Below are 23,391 nucleotides of genomic sequence, written 5' to 3' on the forward strand. Positions count from 1 at the left end.
TGCAAGGGGGCAAGGCTACTGTTTGCTGCAGTGCTCTTCACTGCATTTTTTAGCAATATCGGCGGCATTCGTGAGTGAACTGAGGTGAAGATGTTTACATAATCAACCGGTTTACCCTTCAGCACTGAAAATAAATCAGCTGCCGCAAACCCCGTTTCTTTTTCATTGCAAACTAAGTGGGATCATGAATCTTCTTCTGCGAGTAGGTGAAGCTCTGAGTCTGTTTCTGAGCTTATTGAAAGGATGAGGGTTTTAATTAAGCACTGGTGATGCTTTTGTTGAAATCTATCTGTCGAATGGTTGGGTGGTTTTTGTGTGAGGTTCTGATAAGAGGCAAATTACTTTATTTAGCTCAGACGTCTTTAAGATTCTGCTTTCTTCTTTCTCAAAAGACTTTAGTCGTTCACACTGAGCTTTTGAGTGAATTCATTTCCATCTAAAGTATTTCTTACCCTGAAATGCTTACCAGTACATCACATAGGTCGCACCTACAGCACCGTTTGTGTTTCTTTCTTAACAGCTTATTGAAATATACATGAAATAAGCATTTACGGACTTGACTTTTATGTGCATTGGCCCATAAAGTGCCTGAGCAGATGTAAATGTTGATATCTTCTGGAATGGATATCACAGTGTATGTAAAAAAAATAATGGGATTTTTTTTATATTCCTCTCACTGGGAAAAAGAGATAATGATCTGTGCAAATCAATGATTGAAATGGTATCAGACAATATAACCATGCAAAAAAATCAATGTATGTGCAAGAGTCTAGCCTGGATTGTTAACACATCTGGTGGGACTTATAGATATAGCTGAAAAATAATTATGTTTACTAAAGATGACAGAGGCATTGTATCTGGTGTACATGATGAGTCTGACTTTTGGTTTGGTTGGATAGGTTTGTTTTGAAAATATCGAGTCAGGAAAAATTGTCGTATTTTTATTGTGTCGTTACACATTTTATATGTTTTCCTTTCAGATATTTTGCTTAATACAGTATTGACATAAATAAAATAAAATGCATAAAATTATATTTACACACACACACACACACACACACACACACACACACACACATACAATTCATTTTATGTTAACATTTATACATAAATATAGTAGATTCTCTACATAATCTATGGAGAAATTCACTCAGTAGCAAACTCACCTTGATAAATATTCAATAAAAATTTGAACAACTAGCCTCTGTCTCGCCTACAGTACATTATGCTCTTGATATATAATCAGATCTTTAGAAATGCTGTGCTGAAAAATAACACTGACAGTTGACTCTAAATTCACCTCTTCAATTGTTGCATAATGCATTGTTTTATCGGCAGTGATTAGTAAATTGTTTTGACAACATTATTAGTCCATGACTCATGTCTTGTCAGCTGTATTTAAATGGTAATGACACAGAATCCTGCATGATAGATGCACCAGAAATATTATAAAATCTAGTATATTCAGCAGTAAAAGCCGTGCACTAGGCATTTTGTGAATCATATTGACCCGTTATACATCAAGCAGACTCTAATATGATCAGCACATTGTTATATCAGCCACGACCGCAGATTTCTGTGCTGAAAATAGCATTCTCGCGGCTGTTTCTGACATTCACAACATCAACGATTAGGAATAAATGAAATAGCTGCATCTTCATTTAAATGTTTCAGAATAGATTGCGTTACTGCATCATAATTTGAATGATTTCGAATAAATTACATCTCTGCATCTTAATTTAAACGTTTTCAGGTCGAGGAAATGCTGGTCTGTTAATGTTAATGTGTCATCCTGAGTATAATTGCATTGTCAAGTCAATTTCATTTTTTTGCAGTTTTCACAATACACACCCAATGTAGTTTCGCAGAAAATCATGTCTTAATGCTAACAGTGAGCAACGCAGAGGAGACTATGGTAGGGAACAAAACGCAATAAGATGTTCAGCAGGAGCCCATTCTCTTCTGACAAGGCACAAATTATAATAAATATAAGTATGTATGTTAAATATCTTGTATGTGTAATACTAGTTATGTGAATAAATATCTAATATGACTGTAGTGGCCAATTCGCCATTCACTGTCTGACTGGCATCAGCTGTTGTTGGCAGATGACATGATGAGGTGGAAGTTAGAAGCAAAACTGAAAATAAATGAGATGATGTCGGTGGAATTGATATTCGTTTATATAATACAGAATCCAACAGACCGGATTGAGCATAACTACAAGTTTGAGAGATCAGTTAGACGTACGTCTGGCCAGCATGAATTTCAGACCGAAGGCTGTATTGTAACTCAAATCTGCAATTATAATTGCCATCATATTTTATTTTTTGATGACTGGGTCGTTCACATAGCAGATCATAAACCAGAACATGTGCAACAATATTTCATCCTCTGAATTTTCTGACATTCTGCAGGCGATTACACGCTTTTTAGGGAGCTCTGCAATCAGCCCTTACATCAACTGCTGGAGCGTGATTGAGCTGATGAAATTGGTTTACACGAGCATAGCTCTAAGTAGTAAGCTGTAATCTGTGTGATATATCTGTTAGCATATGATTGATGGTGCCATTGCACACAACATGGTTGAAGCAGTGCAAGTGAATCACCCCACAAATGAAATGAAAATGTCAAAACAAAACAATGCTATTACTGGAATTAAAAGCAATTGTTCATCCAAAAAATGAAAATTGTCACCATTTGCTCACCCTCATGTCATCACCAAATAACTTTAGTTAGAGGAACACAGAAGGAGATATTCTGTGATATCCCCCCACCCCCAGTGGTGTTTGGGTCCCACCATTCTAGTGAATATCTTGTTTTGTCTTCTACAAAGGAAAGTCATAGAGGTTTGATTGACATGAGGGTGAGTAAATTATAACAGATTTTTGGGGGCGAACTGTCCCTTAAGCAGTTTTTGGGGAGTAGACAACATTGTTAACATTGTTATAACAACATTGTTATTTTCAACTAAAACTATTTTACATTGCCTTTGTTAATTGGAACAAAGCTGAAATAAAAGATTTAAATAATGAAGATTTAATCTAAAATGTACAGTATTAGATGAAAAAAATAAAATAAATAAAATGTTGTCATAATTTACTCATCCTTATGTTGTTCCAAACCTGTATGAGTTTCTTTCTTATATGTTGAACACAAAAGAAGATATTTTGAAGAATTTCGAAGAACCAAACAGTTGTTGGTCCCCATTGACTTCCATAGTGGGGAAAGAAATAATATGGAAGTCAATAAGGACTATTAACTGTTTGATTACCAGCATTCTTCAAAATATCTTCTTTTATGTTTAACAAAAAAAAGAAACTCGTATAGGTTTGGAACGACTTGAGGGTGAGTAAATGATGACAAAATGTTCATTTTTGGGTGAACTATTCCTTTAAGTAGAAGTGCTAAAATTACTAAAACTGAAATAAATTTAAATATAAAAAACTAATAAAAATGACAAAACCATATAAAAATACAAAAAAAAAAAAAATTTAAATATGAAAAAGGCAATACTTTATTTTAAAGTGTCCTTGTTACACGTTACATGCACTTACTATTATAATAACAATAAATTATGCATAATTACATGCAAGTAACCCTAAGCCAAACCCTAACCATATAATAAATGCATGTAGTTAATCAATATTACTCAGCACTTAAATGTGTAATTACACTGTAACAAGGACACCTTAAAATAAAGTGTAACCTAAAACAGTAACTAAAATTATGAATAAGTATTGTAATAGTGTATAAAAATATAATCGGAAATAATGCTGCCAGCACTTTCTAGCAATGAGTGTCTTCCCTACTGTTGGATCAATTCCGTCTCTACCTCAACAGTGACAATTGTTCTCACACAGATTTATACACACAACAATGAGCTGCCAAATGGGGATTAAAATTTATAGTGGCTCTAATAAATTTGTAACCCTCAACCAAAATAGAGTTGTTGTTTTTTTGTTTTTTTTTACTGAAACCATTCCAAATAATGGTGATATAGTGTCAAAACAACTCATTTAAGTATTTGAGAAACACGTCACGGCTGTTCTCAGTTTTCTCAGTTTCATGGGACCTTTTTTTGCCATTTAAAATTTTTATTTTAAAAAGAAATTGAGTGTGTTTAATTGGATTGTTTACCCAAAAATGTACATTTACGTCTCAATATTTACTCACCCTCATGTTGACATTATTTGTTCTGTGGAACACAAAATGAGAGGTTCAGCAGAATGTTCTGGCTGCTCTTTTCCACACTATGAAAGAGATTGGCCATCCCAACTATTAAGCTCCAAAATGAACTAAAAAAGTTATTAAAAAAGTTAAATAAATGTAAAGTAGTTCACATGAGTCAGTCTCCATATTCCAGTTTTTATATCAGTAAATATTAAATTAGTGATTGGTTTTCATTTCTAAGCTGATTTATTCCTTTAAGGCCATCTTCAGGGGATTCTCTTGAGTTCTAAAAAAGGCACGGCACACTAAAGTTGAAAAATAAACAATGAAACATCATTTACATTTCTGAGAGTTATGTCCGAATGTGCGTTGCCCGCTAGTTTAGTCATTCGGATTGTCTTTGATTCTGATCAAAAGCCTTGAGTCAGAAAGCTGGCCGAAGAAAGTCTGAAACTCGCGCAATTATAAATGCGTCCCGATGGGTGATGACTTTTTGAACTGCAGCAAACCTAAAACATTCAAACAGTGTGGCAGACTCAAATTATGCACCATGAATTACTCACAGGCTCAACCGACTGTGAAACTTTTGCTTGATTACATCACATCGTCCAAAGAGCCCGAAAGAGTTCGCAGCTTATTATAATTGGTCTCTTCTGACCACAGCTCTCCTTGCAATACGATCACACTGGCCTGCTGTCCTTGTCATAGCACAGGCTTCCGATACTATAGACAAACCTAATGCTTTGATGGAAAGATCCAGTTTTTCAAAGCGCAACGTTTCACCAGATAAAAAGGCTCAGCATCAATATACATGCGCTTCAATGAGAAAAATGAGTGTCATTACTACTAATCCGGTATTATAACTTGATGACTCAGATATTTTGCCGCTTTTGGAGAGGGAAAGAGGGAAAAAGGAGGTATTAGTCATCTTTATTACGCTTTCATTAGCGTTTGTAATCCCACTAGAGGAAGACAGGGCATGGAAGGAGCCAAACCCACCATGTTGCCAGAGGGATTTATCCACTGACTTCATTTTCTCTATTAAAAGGCATTTAACCAGGCACTGATTGCTGGTAAATTAATCACAAACTCTTAATTCCTCAAAAGAGTCACAATATGTTTGAGATTCGCAAACTGACAACTTGTAGTCTCGAGACACCAAACTTTTCGATATTTTTGTGCAGCTCCGATGACGCAGATAAGACAAGCTAATTTTGCCCTTCACGTCTGCTTCACTGCGTTCAATTGAGATTAGTCTCTTTATAGATACGTCTATGAATATGCATTCGTAGGGTGTTTATTTTTAAACCTTTCATTGTTTGTGAAATTCTGAATTATATGGAAGCCAATTACCAGAGCAAGTGCAAATGTATTACGATATGAAATCTGACAGCTCATTAAGACTGTCTAACCTATGTCAACTCACTACTTTTAAATATTTGTTTCTAAAAATATAAGCAGTGGGAGATGATTTCTGAGGCAGTCATTGTCAATTTTTTTTGCCGTGACTGCGCATTGTGTTTATTTAAAGGCTTAAAGCCAATGCTGTCTTTGAATTTGATGTCCATTAATTATTCAGGTTTATGTGTAATATTATCTGCAAATTGTATAAAAACCGAAGAAGGCAGTGCAGAACACTTTGAAGCTTCTTTTGAATGTGCTGATATCATGAGAAAAGGCTGATATGAGGAGAAACGCTACTGCTGCAATTTTCGATTTGGACCAAATGTGCGTATATGAGAGAGAGACGTATTCAGAGGCCAGCCACGCTCAAACACTTCTCTGATTTTCATATTGACTCAATTTTAGAAGTGAGCAGAGATAGGCGTTTTTTCTCACTGCTTTCCCTCAGACCCTAATAGCAAATCCTGAAAAGATCATTCGGAATAGAGGAGGCTGCTGGCTGCCGCCTACAGCGCGACCTGAAAAGACCCCGAATATTGAGCCTGTCTACATATCTGCGCTGCAATCGGTGCTGCCCATGTGACTCGAGAACTTAATGCTTGATAGGCTGATATTTTAAAATCCTCCGGTGGGAAAACACTCACAGGAGGAGTTAAATCGTGTTGCAGGTTCTCAGTCAGAGGAAAATGGTGCCAAATGTTTTTCCCAAGTCCTCAGAGCGGAGGATTGAATCCGTGCCCTCTGTTAGCATGGTGCGCCAGCCAATCCCCTCACCGGCAGTGGAGTCGGGACTTTCGTGTGACCCTCCGTTATGGACTGCTGCATTCCTATCAAAGCTGCTCGTCCTGCTTATCTTCTCGCCGGATCTTCAAAACGATGGAGATCTCGGCAGTGGATGTTTATTTCGGTTGCAAATGAAGCTGACCTCCTTATGAAGGGTTATGGCGTGTGGATGTCCTGTGGAGGCAGTGTGGGACACAGCTTTGGCCTTTAATAACCCTCCATAATGCCGGTTCTTCTCCAGGCTCATCCTCAAAAAAAGAAGTATAGGAAGTGTATTGCGGGGGCCTGTGAATATCAACCGAAACGTATCTGCTATATGTACACACAGGACCGTCTTTAGCTGATGCGGGGCCCCTTTCGCATTTACGTTCATAGGTGGTGGGTGGGAGGGTTGTTTGTCCCTCGGTCCATTCGCGATCGCGTTCCGAGGGACCTCAAAGCACGGGGCCCGGATCGACCACACCAGTTGTAATAACGACGCACTGTCTATTGAAGAACAACTCATATAGAAGTAACTTTCAAACCAAGCAGTTTTCTGTGGGTCAAGTTGCCAAGGCACAATTTGCATTGTAAATGTACTAGATGTACTAAAATGAAAACTGAAATAAAAATTTAATAAAAACGAATGATTAAACATAGATAAAATAAACACACATACACTTTGGTATTGGTGTTTTACGTGCACTCTCCATGGGCGTAATGGTTTTATACCATACAAACTGTATTTGTTATCACCCTACACCTAAACCTACCCCTATAAAAGTTTTTTTTAAGCCTTTTGAATTACAGGGACATACAGTAGGCAGTGGGTACCGATATCCACACACACACACACACACACACACACACACACACACACATAAAGCTAGTTGCCAAGGCAACATTTCTCATTTTCGTTTAGTTTAAGTTAATTATTTTAATTATTATGCAGATTTGATTAATTCATGTTGAAATGACAATTTTGTCCATAATTATTTACAGAACAATGGTAAATGTGACCATACCTTTATACCTACACTCTCAGAAATAAAGGTATAAAAGCTGTCATTGGAGCGGTACCTTTTCAAAAGGTACACTTTTGTACCTATTAGGTTCAAATATGTACACTTTAAGTACTAATATGTACCTTTAAGATACCAAAATGGACCCTTTAGGTACAAACATGTACTTTTTGAAAAGGCACCGCCCCAGTGGCAGCTTTTGTACCTTTATTTCTGAGAGTGTGCTTTCTGAGTTAATACAGTATGTAAAAGACTTTCATTGCCGAAGAATCTGTTTTTCCGTTGTCATCTTAGATCTTTTTCAGATGTGGGCTGTTGAAATCTTGCCTGTTCGTTACTTATTGGTCTTGATAAGCAGCCCATTGTAATTCATCCCATCATTTTTTGCAGGCGGTTTTATGCAGGATGCACTTCCCTCACTGATTCGGAGTATTTGGATTCATCACCATGCTCACTGACATGTACACCAAGGTGCCCCGCAGCAGCTGCTTAAATCTGCTGCAATCAAATTGAATTAAACTTTAAATATTCTCAGATTCTAGTCTAATTAATCACTTGTTTGAGGGTCCTAAGATTGGGACTCTAATGAGGGGTGTTATGAATGACTGCGAGCAGTGGGAGAACCCTAGCAAAACAGCTCTTCAGTTTAATCACACGCACCTAACATAAATGCCTTGACTAGATTAGATTCACGTCAAATTGTTAATTTGCGTTGCACTGTTACGAAAAGATTTAAGTGTGTTGTGTAATCAAGTTTTCTCAAAGTTCACATACAATAATTGTTCTTTACTACTGTATATTGAACTAAAGAAAAAAATTAATGGAATGTTATAAAAAAAAAAAAAACTCTAATACTTTTTCAGTCTTTTCCTTTTTTTTCTGTTTACATTGTGGGAGCGACATCCCAAAGTGCTATACTTGCTATCCATCATTTTTTTTTTTCACTTTGTCCTCACTTTTTTTGATGTTATTTGTTATTCCAATTGTATTTAATTATTTATATTTATTATAGTATTATTATGCTTCGACTAGTACTGTTTAAATGGAAGTCAATTATTACAAGTTAGTAGACAAGAATGTGTTTCTTTATTTGTTTGTTTATTTATTGTTTGGTTGGTTATTTATTATTATTATTACTATTATTATTATTATTATTATTATGCTTCTACTAGTACTGTTTAAATAGAAGCTAATTATTACAAGTTAGCAGACCAGAACATGTTTGTTTGTTTATTTATTTATTTGTTTATTCGTTTATTTATTGTTTCGTTATTTGGTTGGATGATTATTTATTATTATTATTATTAATTACATAGTGCCTGCTTTTGTTAGTGCAGTTTAAATGGAAACCATTTATTACAACAAGTTAACAAATTTGTCATTGAAATGTGTGTCGCTCAGGTTTTGCCTACATTGTGGGGACCAAATTATTGAAATTACTAAATGATGTTTATCTGAAAATGCAAAACATTTTCTGTGAGGTGCAGGTTAAGGTTTCGTGGCTAGAAAATATTGTTAGGTCAAAATAAAAAATTAGAAGTCTGTGGCAATACCCACAAAGATATAGTAGCTGTACAAAGGTGCGTGCGTGTGTGAATGAGAGGGAGAGAAAGAGCATGAACACATGGTCTTTGTAAATAATGGTGGGCTGAGGTCCAGACTGTTTTTAAGAAATTAGGTGAATTATGTTTTCCTGTGACCAGAGAACAAGGGTTGCAGTGAGTGAATATAAAATGTGAGGTTGTGCAGTGCTTTAAATGATGTCTTATATCATGAAGTGTGAGGATCACTATTATAGCCTATTTGTGCACATTAACAGGCTGAACCTGACAGTGCCAGTCAAGCTTGTGGCCTGAAGTTTGTGCATTTGTGTGTGTGAGAATATGAGTAAGAAGATATATGTGTGTGTGCAGCCATATTCTTCTGTATTCTGCGGATGGAGGAGATCAAAGGCAGGGCTGTATGTGTTAGCTCCAGTTTCTCTGGCTGTGTCTCATCTTCTCTTATTCTGGTCTAATATTGATTGTTAGCCATTCCTTTGTGATAAAGACCCATCCTCTGAAAGAAGCACAAATTGCCTTCTTTAATGCAGTAATTGGAGATCTTGGTCTTAGCAGCTACAGTGTATTATATCTCATAATGTATTTATGGATGTTAGCATCATATCCAGTGATATATTCACTGTCTAGTGTGATTAAGGTTCACGAACCCATTAAGCACACTTCCATTTTTGAGATCAGATTATAAAAAGAGAAAAATAATTTATTATCCTACTTGATGTCTTAACCAATTGATATGTTTGTTACTATATACCTCCTATAATTTCATGTAAATCAGATCATTGCACACTGAGATATGGGTCTCCATGTGTTCACACTGTTTGGCGGCCATTTTGAAAGCTGTCTAAAAACTTTCTCCAAAAGAGGAGCCCTTAAATGTGCATTTTTTAGATTTTTAAGTTTCACTGCTTATTGTAAAATTAAGAGATTAATGTTCAGACTTTTGCATATTATAACCTGGAACTTGGATGTGGGAAATAATTGCATTAGATCCAAAAGATAGTTTTAGCAACACAATGCAGATGCTACAGAACACAGTTAGCTGACTAGCTGAATAAGATTGTGTGCTACGCTAATATATTACTTCACAGGCATTACTGGCTTGTACTTTTACATCCATAATATTATAAGTTGACAGTTTATTGCTGGTCTGTGGTTTTACAGTGCTGTAATGTTTAAAGATTTCATATTATTTTAAGGTGAGCTTAAAGGGTGCACTACTATGAAAATCACACAGATTCAGTGTGACATCAATAAGAAAAAGTATAATTTCATAGATATTGTTAATAATAGTTGTTCATATTAAAATATGTATGAACTTAATACATGACCTAGAACTATTTATTTAGCAAAATCCTGTCATTTTAATAAATATTACATGAAGTTTATTAAAAATTGTTGCTGCTCCAATTAAGCTCAGTGTGCTCTCTTTAAACTCTTCCACATTGAACATCTATGGAAATACTTCATAAACATACTTTACATATAAACCGCTGGTTGTCACTTTAAGTTAAATTAATGGATTTTCTATGGATTCTGTCAACCCAAATCTGCAGACTGGCTCTGATCTTTGGCAACCAGCCTCAGCTTCTCCAGACTGTAAATCAGTGGAAAATCGGAGCAAAAATTGTGAAGTGTACTCCAGCCTTAAGAGACTATAGATAAGTTGACATCCATTTAAAAAGGGGTTTCATAATGAGGCTAGTTTCTGTGTTCATCCCCATGAATTAAATGTTTTATTGGTTTGTTTTATTTGATTTTCGAATGTTACTTAGCTGAATGTGGACTAGTATAGATGTTACAGTGTGTTTAGATGACACTTCATTATGAATATATAACTGATCAAATTGAATTTTAGTGTTCTATTTTTTTGTGATTGATTTTTTTACCTTCAAAAAATTTTTTTTTGACATTTATTCTTTAAAGATTTTCCTTAAAATAAACAAGAATGTTTAATAAAACATAATGTGAGCTTAATGGGAACAGGGGTGTGCTTAAAGGGTACAAAATGTACCCATTAAGCACAGCCGGACTTTTTGAATTTAATGATGTATATCTTAATTTAAATGCTTTTGTCATTTAAAATAAAATTAAATATTTTGTGTGAGAGATTAATATTTTATTTTAACATAACCTCTTGTACTGAAACCAATATCTTGTGCACTAAAAATGTCTCGATGTAGATTTTGGTGAGCTTAATAGACGTTTTATAAATACGTTTACCCTACATATGATTTGCCAGGAGATAAAGATGTACATGTATGACAAATTCATGATGTCAAAACAAATTAATCTGCTGTTCATGGTTTTAAAGCACTAATTGACTTGATGGTCGTGTGAGAAATGCTTTACAGCGTCTTTGTATCAGCGTGACTTTGAACAAGACCATTGACTTATTGAATGTTACAAAATAGCTATGAGGAGATGTTGTTAGATTTTCTGAAAAAAGTATTTTATTTGTGTACAGTATGTGGGTTTTCCTGAGGGACCTATATGGAGGCATTGCTGTATTTGACACGCATTCGCTGGTGTTAAACATGATCCTCCTATGATTTACTCAGCACTTTAGTGAGACAGATGGTGACAAATTTGTAATATGAAAGTGATGGATCCTCTCTCTTTTTATCTCTGCATGTCCATCCATCTGATCGGTCTCCCCAGCATCAGAGCCACACAGAATCTTTCACTCAAAACTGAACATTATTTTTATTTTATTTTGTGAGCTTACATTATTTTTTAAAGATAATACAGGGAAACAAGTACAGTAAACACTTTTTTTTTTTTTTTTTTTACTTTAAATAGAATAGTGAAGTATGAGACACATTATAGTATGAGAATTTAAAGGGGGTAAATTAATGTCACAGTGCATAAAAAATGTGAATGTCTTTAATGTCATTTGAAATGCCCTAATAGTACGTAGTGACATTGATCACAAGCCACTTTGCCCATTTTACATTTGACATTTTGTCCATTCCACATGTGACATTTGGAGGAGTTTCTTTCGTGTACAGCCCACTTCAGGTCTCACCACAGCATTTAGTTTGGCTTGAGATCTGAACTTTGACTTAAGCCATTCTGAAATCCTCCATTTCTTTCTTCTGAGTCATTCTTCTGTGAATTTGCTTTATATTTTGGGTGCATATCATGTTAAAAGGTCCACTTATGGTTCAATTTCAACCTTTTTCTAACTGGCCCAACGTTCTCCTCAAGCACTCTTTGGTTTAATGTGAAATTCATACAGTTGTTGATGTTACGATGGCATGTTTGCTTGGCCTTGAAGCAGCAAAACACCCCTAAACCACAACACTCCCACCACCGTGCTTCTTTAGTCTTTAGTTTTCATCAAGCATCTCCACCTTTGACTCATCTGTCCAGTTCCAGAGGTCTGGTTCCTCATGTAGGTGTTGGATTGCATTTCTTTTTTGAGAACTGAGGCTTCTTCTTCACTGACCTCCTAGATTTTCTAATGTTTGATTGGTGCACATTAATATTAACCGTTTCTGGAGAGCTGCCTGAAGATCCCTTGATGGGGTTCTTTGAGAGTTCCCGAAGCATCTTGCGCTGTGCTGTTGGGGTGAATTAAATTGTATTGTGTATGTGTTCATAACAAGAAACATCAGGGCAAAGAACAGATGGGCAAATACTTATTCTGGTGAGAAGTATATCAAAGGCAAATTTAAGTTTGAGGTTTTAACTGACATTGTGCAGCATTACTGAAACCCACTTTGTTCCAGCGTTCATTACTTTTGCAGCAAATGACACTTTTTCATACAGGAGACAATGTGAAAGTTCGCTTTAAGAGTTGCCAAGCAACAGCTGTTACATTTAGCTGTTTATTCTCTGTCATAACATCTACCCTCCAATTACTGTAATGACCGGACTTTTCCCTGTCTCCTGCTTTCGCTGATGCCTTACAAATTCATCTCCAGCTGGGAAAATTGTAAATGGTGCTTTTGAAAATGCTCAAGGAAGAGCCAGGCATATTCCATTAGCTGAGGCACACCTGTGTGACAGCACAGAGCCCGAGAACATGAGTAAATGCCTTTGAGAACTCGTTCGCCCATGATAGACGGAGAGATTTCATCAGATTTTTATAATTTCCAATGGAGACTGTCATTAAAAGCATTGGGAAAAGCTCACATAATAAATGTGATGAGTGGAGATCATGTGACAGTCAGTGTGTAAATGCCATCACTCATTCCCTAGTGTTTCATTCTCTCACTCCCTCTTGGAGTCTTTTATTCTCTTTACCTTTCTTTCCTTGTTCGCTCTGATGATTTCTGGTAATGGAGATATTCGTCTTGCAGAGGCAATAATGTTCATTACTGGGCTATTATTGTGCTGCACTGCACTCAGAGATACTGTACAGTGAGATCTGGATTTTTAAGACTGTTTTAAATGTAGAAATAAATCTGAAATGGAGTGGGCATGATAAGCAATAAAATATTCACAATATTCTTAAACATTTTGGCTATTTTAAATAATAATTTTAATACATTCAAAGGAATATTTGGTAAAACTTTATTTACAGCCTTATAATGCATTAGCCTTGTAATACACCATGCATCGTATAAGCTCATGAATAATTGTAACCACAGTTAGTAGCCTACATTATAACACTTAAAGTATCAATTCAGTGTTACACTATGCATTTTAAATTCAGTTAGAATTATTTACGACAAGATAATGTATTACAATGCAAATTATGAATAATTATAGTGCATTGTACCCTTTAATAACCCTTTATAATGCATTATACATAAAGGCTTCAAGTAAAGTGTTACTGAATATATGTGTTCAGAACTAGCTAAGCTTTTTTTTTTTTTTTTTTGTATAAAAGCACTAACATTAGAACTTGTGTATTATTTGATATGTGTAAATAATCATTTTAAAGCTGATTTGGGATTTTAGGGTTTATGTGTAACATTTTATATAACTTTACATGCATATTATTTACATCTTGAAGCTATGATTTTGAAACAATGTCTATTATGCTATTATAGTTTGCTATTATTTTGAATTCTTTTTTTTTTTAATTTCCAGTTTTAATTTTAATTAAAGTTTTAGTAATTTTGTTGTGTTTAAAAAAAAATGCCTATATAGTTTTTATACATGTTTATTTTTATTTTAGAAATTAGAAGGTTTTTTTTATATTTGATTTCATATCAGTTATCATTTATTTTATTTCAAGTATAAAAATGTTTTATTTATTTAATTATTTATTTTTTAATGAAATGGAGGAACAAGTCAAAATGAACTGGTAAATTGACATTACAGTCTTATTTTTAAAATAGTTACTTGCATTGCAATTAAATAACTTTAAATGCATATGTTGGCAGCATATTCTATTTTTCAATTCAACTTTGTTTCAAATTGTTTTTATTTATTGTTTTTATTGAAAAAGCACTGTATTAAATTAGTAAAATTCAAAACAGAAGCATTTTCACTAGTGGTCTTAGACTGTTGGATCACATTGTATATCACAGAATCATGTTTTGCGGCCTGCAGCACTGTTGAAATGGGAGTGATGCGACATTTTAATATGAATCCGTGATAATACATGTTTGTGTGTTGGTATCTTTTGGGAGGCAATCTTACAAATCTGATTCTGTCCATATAGGCTACAAAACCCACGGCACAATAAATCAGCGTGAATGGTGTTGATTTGAGCGCCTTAAGGCGAAGCATAACAAAAGGTCAAGTAAAAAGCAGCATAATCAGAGTGATGTCTGTAATACTCTTTTTAGAAATTAAATTTACCAAATGAGATTTGAGACATTCTCGTTTCATTCCTGATGCATTTGCTATAATGTGACTTGTCAGTGTAACATTGAAACAAAATAAATGCTTTGTCTGTTTAAAAAAAAAAAAGAAGCAGAATCTATTAATGCTGGGATTTGTATCAGTGCGAGCCAGGCAGGCCTGCCTCTGTCTGGTGTGCTGCAGAGCTGTATTGTGGATGTTGGCACATCAGTAAGCTTGTTGTTTGCTTTGCAGTATGTCTGGACTGACAGCAGGAGAGTGTAAGAGAGGGAACGGGGTGCATGCTTTGGTCTCTCCCAGCTTCCCGTGCCGCTCCAGCCTGCCTTCGATTTATGATTTGATAAAACTCAAGTTGCAGTTAATGGAATTTAATCAGGAGAATTTCCATGCAGCTGAGCTGTGAAAGTTTTTATTGCATTCATTAGGGATGTTTGTGTACGAGTGCGCATGTGTGTTCCAGTCCTCATGTTTATATGCAGGGAGGTGTGGTGCCTGGTTAAATATAGATTTATGGAAGTAGTTAAAAATAATTTACTGAACTTGTAAAAGATCGTTTATAACACTGAGACTGTCCTCCATCCAGATTTACTAATAAGATCTGTAGCAGTTGCTTCAGATGGCTTTTCTGTTTTTTCCTCCTAGTTTTAAAGCTTTTTTCTTATTTTTGTCAGTGTTAAAATATATTGTTCAAGTTTAATATGGTTTAACTTAAAAGGTTTGTAAGTTATTGTTCAAAATCAATTCCACTACGGAGAAAAGGAATAGGATTTTTACTTCTGGAGTCCAACTGTTGCACTCTATGGCATGACTATGGCATACAGGGGGAGTGTTTAGGAAACCTGTTTGAAAACTGTTTCACAGTTGTCAGTCAGTTCCTGTTTTAATATGCACCGCTGGAATATGACACTACAAAGTCCCTGGTGAACATATAGTGCAGAGCATCTTACTGTGATGTACGTCCTGTATCTTCTTCACCACCAGCATTCAACAGCTGTTGGTGGCATCTCAGTTATAGCCATCTCTTATTGCTTTTTAATACAGCTTGTCCTTGGTTATCCTACTTATTCTAGGCACATTGCAGTACTGCAGAGCAATTCATCTAAAGAGGAGGAGGTGGGTCAAGTGCCTTCCACTGTCAGGTATGATTTATGTAAAATCCTGTTTAATATGAACGCAGCGCTCTGGAGGAGTCAGTCACATGCTGTCCTTAGACCCTCACTGTGGAGAGATGTCCGCTGAGTGGGCCTTGATATCAGGCCTAATGTGAACTCTGCCATTATGACCATGTGTTTTGTTACTGAGGGTTTGCAACTCACCAGGTGGCTTTTAGCGTTGAAAAAAAGCAACAGCCACTTTACCTGAATGAAGCAAAATTATGGAGTGGCTTTGACAAGTGTAACCGTAATGTGATGTGATAATGAAAGACAAGAGGAATGCACACACACGAATGAACACACACACACGCATGTTGATAACCATGTGCTTTTGGATGTTAATGTGACATGTCCAATACAATCCCATAACAGTTTGTAAGTATTTAACATTTCGACGAATTGGTGGTTGATTTGCATGAATACAAAAATGTACAATCTCATTTGTACATTTTCCTATGATAAGATGATTGGCCTAGTGAGGGTTAATTTTAGGGGTGTGCTTAGGGATTTACCTAATTATGATGTTTCTATGTTATCATATTATCATGTTTATATGATTTACATAGAAATCATCACTTTGTAAAATAGTTGTGAGACCAGCAAACCATTTTAGTATTTTCTTTTCTCTCAGCAATGTTTTCATGTTATTCTACTAAAACTGCTTGAACCAGCCTTGGCTGGTTGGTTGATTTGAGAGAGGTTTGAGTTTTTGCATAGACCATCTAAACCCAGAAAATTTGGACGGTTTTTAAACATGTCAGTTTGGAAGAAACCTAAGGCTGATTTATGCAGTTTTTTTCTTCCTGCAAGATTTTCATGTTAGCTTACAAAAAAAAAAAAAACATCTTAAATTGGTCTACGCTAGTTTTTTGGTCTCCTGTCTTGGTTAGGCTAGTCTGGTTTGTTGATTCGAGATGGGCTTTGTTCAGTTTGGAAGACCAGCGTGAACCTGCCAAGACTAGAAAACCACCTTAAACTGGTATAAGGTGTTTTTCCTGCAGGATTTTAATGTTAGCCGGCAGAAAACTAGGCTAGTCTGGTTTGTTGATTTGAGAGGAGCTTTGGAACATGTCAGGCTGGAAGACCACCTAAAATCAACTGATTTAAAAAAATTTTCTTCCAAGATTTTCTTACTAACCAGCTAAAAAAAAAAAAACACACACCTCAAATTAGCCTATGCTGGTCTTCTGGTCTTCTAGCCTGGTCTAGTTTGTTGATTTGAGAGGGGTTTTGCAACATGTCAGACTGGAAGACCAGCATAAACCAGCTAAAACTGGAAAACCAGCTTTGATTGATTAATTGCTTGATTTTCTGCAGGATTTTCGAACTAACCTGCTTAAAAAACATCTTAAATTGGTCTACAATAGTCTTCTGGTCTTCTAGCCTGGTCTAGTTTGAGAGGAGCTTTGAAAATGTCAGGCTGGAAGACCAGCATAAACCAGCTAAAACCAGAAAACCACCTTTGATTGATTTATTGATTTTCAAACTGAAAATCCATCCTAAATAGGTCTACATTAGTCTTCTGGTCTCTTAGCCTGGTCTACGCTAGTTTGTTGATTAGAGAGGAGCTTTGGAACACATCATGCTAGAAGACCAGCATAAACCAGCTAAAACCAGAAAACCACCTTAGATTGATTTGATTGATTGATTGATTTTCTGCTGGATTTTCAAATTAACCTGCTGAAAAAACCCCATCTTAAGTTGGTCTACAATAGTCTTCTGATCTCCTAGCCTGGTCTTGTTTGTTGATTAGAGAGGAGCTTTGGAACACTTCAGGCTGGAAGACCAGCTGACTAAAAGGCACCTATAGGAGATCACCATAAACCAGCTAAGACCATAATACCACCTTAAGGCCTAAAGCTTGTGTTTCTGGTGTAGAACCAAACTTTGTTTATCTTAATTTAGATGTTAAATCCCTATACGAGATATATGAGGAAAAATGCATTGCTGGACGGCACCACCTAGCGTGCAGGCGTGAATTAGCAGAAGGCGAACATTCGTTTCGCGCTTGGTGTGAAATCACCATTCGTTTGCGATTCGCCTCACTTTTTCGCATCGCGCTCAGTGTGGAAAGGCCTTTAGGCTAGTTTAAGATGTCTTTTTCAGCAGGGTTTTTCATGCTAGGCATGTTTCAGGGCTCCATTATGTCTTCAATCTCTGTCATATGTGGATCTTTAGCGTTAATATAGTGAAACAGATGTTCTCCTGTGGCTCTCTGGTGAGTTAACAATTACCAAGAAAATGATGGATTGATTTACATGGCAAGTGAAACATAAGGAGCTGTGCTTAGTGAAGACAAGAGGTCAATTCATTCTCACTCTCACCTGTCTATAACACACGGACGAGATCGGCTCAGTCGAACTAGACTTATCGTGTTTTAGGATCATTTGCATGCTGGAGGAAGAGCATGAGGTGTAATTTACAGTGAAGAATGAGTGCGCGATCATCACTTTCTCGCTTACAAACGAGGTTGTTCCTGTGTGCACCGGCAGCACTTAAACCCTGTCAGCATTTGATTTCCCTCTGGCTAGCGTGCTTATGCTACAGCCATTGTTGTTCTTACACCCATAAACTTCCTGTTTAGGCCTTCAGCGCTCATCTGTTTGTACCACAAGCCAACAATATGTCCGGCAGAATGGGGAATTGTGCATGTCGAAAGCTTGGATGGAAATTTATGGGGCAATTTGCCGGTTAGGTTGCTAAGGCACAAAGGAGTGGAGTTGATGGAGTTCTGTCGGTGGGGAGTTGATGGGCCCAGCTGTTCTTCCCAAGCCCTGTCTGTGCATGCTGAGGAACCGGGGTTTAAAGTGGCAGGCCTGAAGGCTGAGGATGATGCCCTGGTGTAAGATCAATGGGCTGTAGCAGAGGAAAACCTTAATTTCCCAGAGATTGATTAATAAGTTTTCTGACAATCATCTGCTTGAAGTATTATACTTGCATAACATATATTGTACATGACCGTTCAAGGTCAGTATGTTCTTTTAATTATTTATTGATTTATTTATTTTTATACACATTGTATACACATTCATCATTTTACAAAAGATGTCTATTTCAAATAAATGCTGTACTTTAGAACTTTCGATTTAGAACAAGCACAACTGTTTTAAATGTTGATTTAAAACAAAAAATTTATTGAGCTCCAATTTAGCATATTACAATTATTTCTGAAGGATCATGTGACACTGAAGACTGCAAAATACAGCTTTGCCATCACAGGAATAAGTGTTCTTTTTGTATCATTGAAATACTATTATGGATTTTATTATTATATTGAATCATTTTTTTAATTTAATTAAATTTTTATTGTAATTTTAATTTTAATTGTAACTAATTTAATTAAATATTTTTTAGTAAATTTGATTTGTATTTTGTAAATTTTAAATTGTGTGTGTGTGTGTGTGTGTATGTGTATATATATATATATATATATATTATACATACAGTGGGTATGGAAAGTATTCAGACCCCCTTAAATTTTTCACTCTTTGTTATATTGCAGCCATTTGCTAAAATCATTTGTTCATTTTTTTCCTCATTAATGTACACACAGCACCCCATATTGACAGAAAAACACAGAATTGTTGACATGTTTGCAGATTTATTAAAAAAGAAAAACTGAAATATCACATGGTCCTAAGTATTCAGACCCTTTGCTGTGACACTCATATATTTAACTCAGGTGCTGTCCATTTCTTCTGATCATCCTTGAGATGGTTCTACACCTTCATTTGAGTCCAGCTGTGTTTGATTATACTGATTGGACTTGATTAGGAAAGCCACACACCTGTCTATAGAAGACCTTACAGCTCACAGTGCATGTCAGAGCAAATGAGAATCATGAGGTCAAAGGAACTGCCTGAAGAGCTCAGAGACAGAATTGTGGCAAGGCACAGATCTGGCCAAGGTTACAAAAACATTTCTGCTGCACTTAAGGTTCCTAAGAGCACAGTGGCCTCCATAATCCTTAAATGGAAGACGTTTGGGACGACCAGAACCCTTCCTAGAGCTGGCCGTCCGGCCAAACTGAGCTATCGGGGGAGAAGAGCCTTGGTGAGAGAGGTAAAGAAGAACCCAAAGATCACTGTGGCTGAGCTCCAGAGATGCAGTCGGGAGATGGGAGAAAGTTGCAGAAAGTCAACCATCACTGCAGCCCTCCACCAGTCGGGGCTTTATGGCAGAGTGGTCCGACGGAAGCCTCTCCTCAGTGCAAGACACATGAAAGCCCGCATGGAGTTTGCTAAAAAACACCTGAATAAGATTCTCTGGTCTGATGAGACCAAGATAGAACTTTTTGGCCTTAATTCTAAGCGGTATGTGTGGAGAAAACCAGGCACTGCTCATCACCTGTCCAATACAGTCCCAACAGTGAAGCATGGTGGTGGCAGCATCATGCTGTGGGGTGTTTTCAGCTGCAGGGACAGGACGACTGGTTGCAATCGAGGGAAAGATGAATGCGGCCAAGTACAGGGATATCCTGGACGACAACCTTCTCCAGAGTGCTCAGGACCTCAGACTGGGCAAGGTTTACCTTCCAACAAGACAATGACCCTAAGCACACAGCTAAAATAACGAAGGAGTGGCTTCACAACAACTCCGTGACTGTTCTTGAATGGCCCAGCCAGAGCCCTGACTTAAACCCAATTGAGCATCTCTGGAGAGACCTAAAATGGCTGTCCACCAACGTTTACCATCCAACCTGACAGAACTGGAGAGGATCTGCAAGGAGGAATGGCAGAGGATCCCCAAATCCAGGTGTGAAAAACTTGTTGCATCTTTCCCAAAAGACTCATGGCTGTATTAGATCAAAGGGTGCTTCTACTAAATACTGAGCAAAGGGTCTGAATACTTAGGACCATGTGATATTTCAGTTTTTCTTTTTAATAAATCTGCAAAATGTCAAAATTCTGTGTTTTTCTGTTAATATGGGGTGCTGTGTGTACATTAATGAGGAAAAAAAATGAACTTAAATGATTTTAGCAAATGGCTGCAATATAACAAAGAGTGAAAAATATATATATACTCTGTGTGTGTGTGTGTGTGTGTGTGTGTGTGTGTGTGTGTGTGTCTATATAGTTTTTATTAATTTTGTTTTTAGTTTTAGTTATTTTAGTACATCTAGTTAAAATAAAAAAAGATTTATGAGGCTAAAAGAAGTTTAGAATCTTAATGTACATTTAATATTTATATAATAAATACATAAATAAAAATGCTATTTTTTTAGTTTTATTATAGGTGTTTTTATATTATTATTATTATTATTATTATTATTATTATTATATATGCACTACATTATTATACAGGTATATACTACTGTTTTGTGTATATACATATTTTTTACAGTCTTTATTAGATTCTTTTTTGTTTATTTTTAAATAAACTCTTTTATTATTTTTGGTAGAAGACTCCTGGGACCCCTTTGCTATGGTTGTGTCTCTAAGCTAAAATGTGTTCTCACATCTTACCTACACTGCTTTCAGGCAACACACTGACTAGCTTTGTGTTTAAAAAATTCAGCGTCATTCAACATTCACATATCATTCCCCCAGAAGACCTAGTCGTCTCTGTTTCCATCTGATGTCCTCAAACCTCACATCTCACCTTCCTTGTGAAACCACGGTTCCTGCCTGAAGGCATCTGAACTCTAACCTCGACACCAGCCCTCTGGCAACTCTGTGTCTGCACAGCGCGCTGGCATCTTCAGTCTGAGCCATCTGCCGACAAGAGAAACAAACCTCTGAAGAGCGGCGAAGTTCAGCAGTTTGCAAGCCCTTCATTCTTTCCTGCAGCAAGAGGAGAACTATAACCCTGCATAATCGCCATGCAATAGCCATGAACTCTAGCTGAGCTCCAAACGTAAGCCGGCATTCAGCAAAGCGGAGACACAACAGCGCAGTTAGGTGGGATCAGTTCTGCTCTGCTTTCTGTCTCTTTCATGCATTCAGCCAGACCAGCCATGTAGAAATCTCCTCTGTGTTTTTGGCCGAACGCACAAAAATAGCATCACTTGAATTTACATTTTAAGTCTCGGCCACTTTTGCTTGAGGTATTTCAGCACTGAAATATGCATCAGAGATGTGTGATGTGAAGCTGGTAGAGCTTCAGTCAGGGCGGTTTAGGACATTTCTTAAGCCCATTTAAATGCTTTACATTCCCGTCGACAGACTTTCTTTGTTTTATTCACGTTTTCTGACTGCTTAAACACCCAATTTACATTCCAATTATGTTCCTTTGCTCTTTTTCCTCTGGTACCAAGCAACAAAGTCCCTCCTAATCACATGTTTTCACCTTTGTGCCCTCTGAATAAATTTTCTTTCTTTTATTAAATGAAGGTAGTGTTTTGGTCCGAGCTGCACCTGTTGGATCTGATGTGGAATGACTGACATCTGCCTGGGCTGTTTCTCATGTGCGTTCTTGCCGCAGTCGGAGCTGAAAACCCTCATTTAAATTCAGTACAATCAGTTTTCATGAGCTTCAGCAGTGTTAAACCCAGGGCTACATTCTGACAACTTACCGATTTTAAAAACACACTTACAGTAAAGACGCTTAAGAACTCTTGACACTTAAATGAGAAGTGTCTAAATTATGTAGATTTAAAACTGGGTTGTGCTTTCAGTCAGCATAAAAGTGAATGTGTTTCATTTCAACTGTGCTTTCATCAAAAAAGAAAAAAATGAATAAGGTAACAAATGTGATACTGAACACCTTGAACAGTTTTTCTGAATTCATTCACACTGACAGTATGCTATTCACTGCTACTAGACTATTTTAGTGCTGTAGATGTTTTTAAAATAACAAACATTAATTGCCATAATGTTGATATTTGCTTGTAACATGAGCATATTATTTAATAAAGTGTGTATGGATACTAGGGATGCACAATATTTTCGGTACTGTGTTGTTTATTGAAGTTTTATTAGAATTTATCAGTTGATATTAGTTATATATCAATTAAAATCAGGGTTATTAAATCAAAACTTAAATTAAAACTAAAACCATAAAATAAATAAATGAACCATAAAAGTAAATTTTTTTTGTTACTTTTAAATGTTAACTGAAAAATAAATAAATTTGGCTAGTTGCAATTTATCAATACTATTTTGTTTAATTTTATGTACTAAAATAATTAAAACTAAAATAAAAATTAATAAAAACTATACAGACACATTAAAAGCAATAACTAGTAAAAATGACAAAACAACTCAATTACTGATTTATTAACAATTTGAAGGAAAAATTGCCACTAATTTGACTAAAATGAAAATGGAAAATACAAAAATAAAAACTAATTCAAAATATTAAATAAGACAGTCCCACTTTATATTAGGTGGCCTTAACTACTATGTACAGTGTACTTATTTTTGTATGTAAGTACATAGTAGGTAAGGCCACCTAATATAAAGCGTGACCAATAAGACTATATTAGTATCTCAATATACATTTATGTTTAATTCTACATGCTCATTTACTCTGTTTTTATATTTTATTATAAATCATCTTTGTTGTCATCTAATGCTCACAATGTTAATTTTATAGTACAGTTAAATATAATTT

The 23,391-nt window shown here is 36.0% G+C and overlaps 1 protein-coding gene across 10 annotated transcripts in view; it reads left to right on the plus strand.

Moving 5' to 3' along the window:
- Positions 1-23,391, plus strand: part of grik4 (glutamate receptor, ionotropic, kainate 4) — a 371,474-nt gene that overhangs the window by 106,501 nt on the left and 241,582 nt on the right. Inside the window, exon 5 of one of the 10 annotated variants that reach the window (XM_058744471.1) lies at positions 15,754-15,822. The exons of the other annotated variants lie outside the window; for them this stretch is intronic. The gene's annotated coding sequence lies outside the window, so the exon portion shown is untranslated. The remainder of the gene's footprint in view (positions 1-15,753; positions 15,823-23,391) is intronic. 10 annotated transcript variants of the gene reach the window in all.

This window comes from Onychostoma macrolepis, chromosome 15 (assembly GCF_012432095.1).
Source record: "Onychostoma macrolepis isolate SWU-2019 chromosome 15, ASM1243209v1, whole genome shotgun sequence".
Classification (NCBI taxonomy): domain Eukaryota; kingdom Metazoa; phylum Chordata; class Actinopteri; order Cypriniformes; family Cyprinidae; genus Onychostoma; species Onychostoma macrolepis.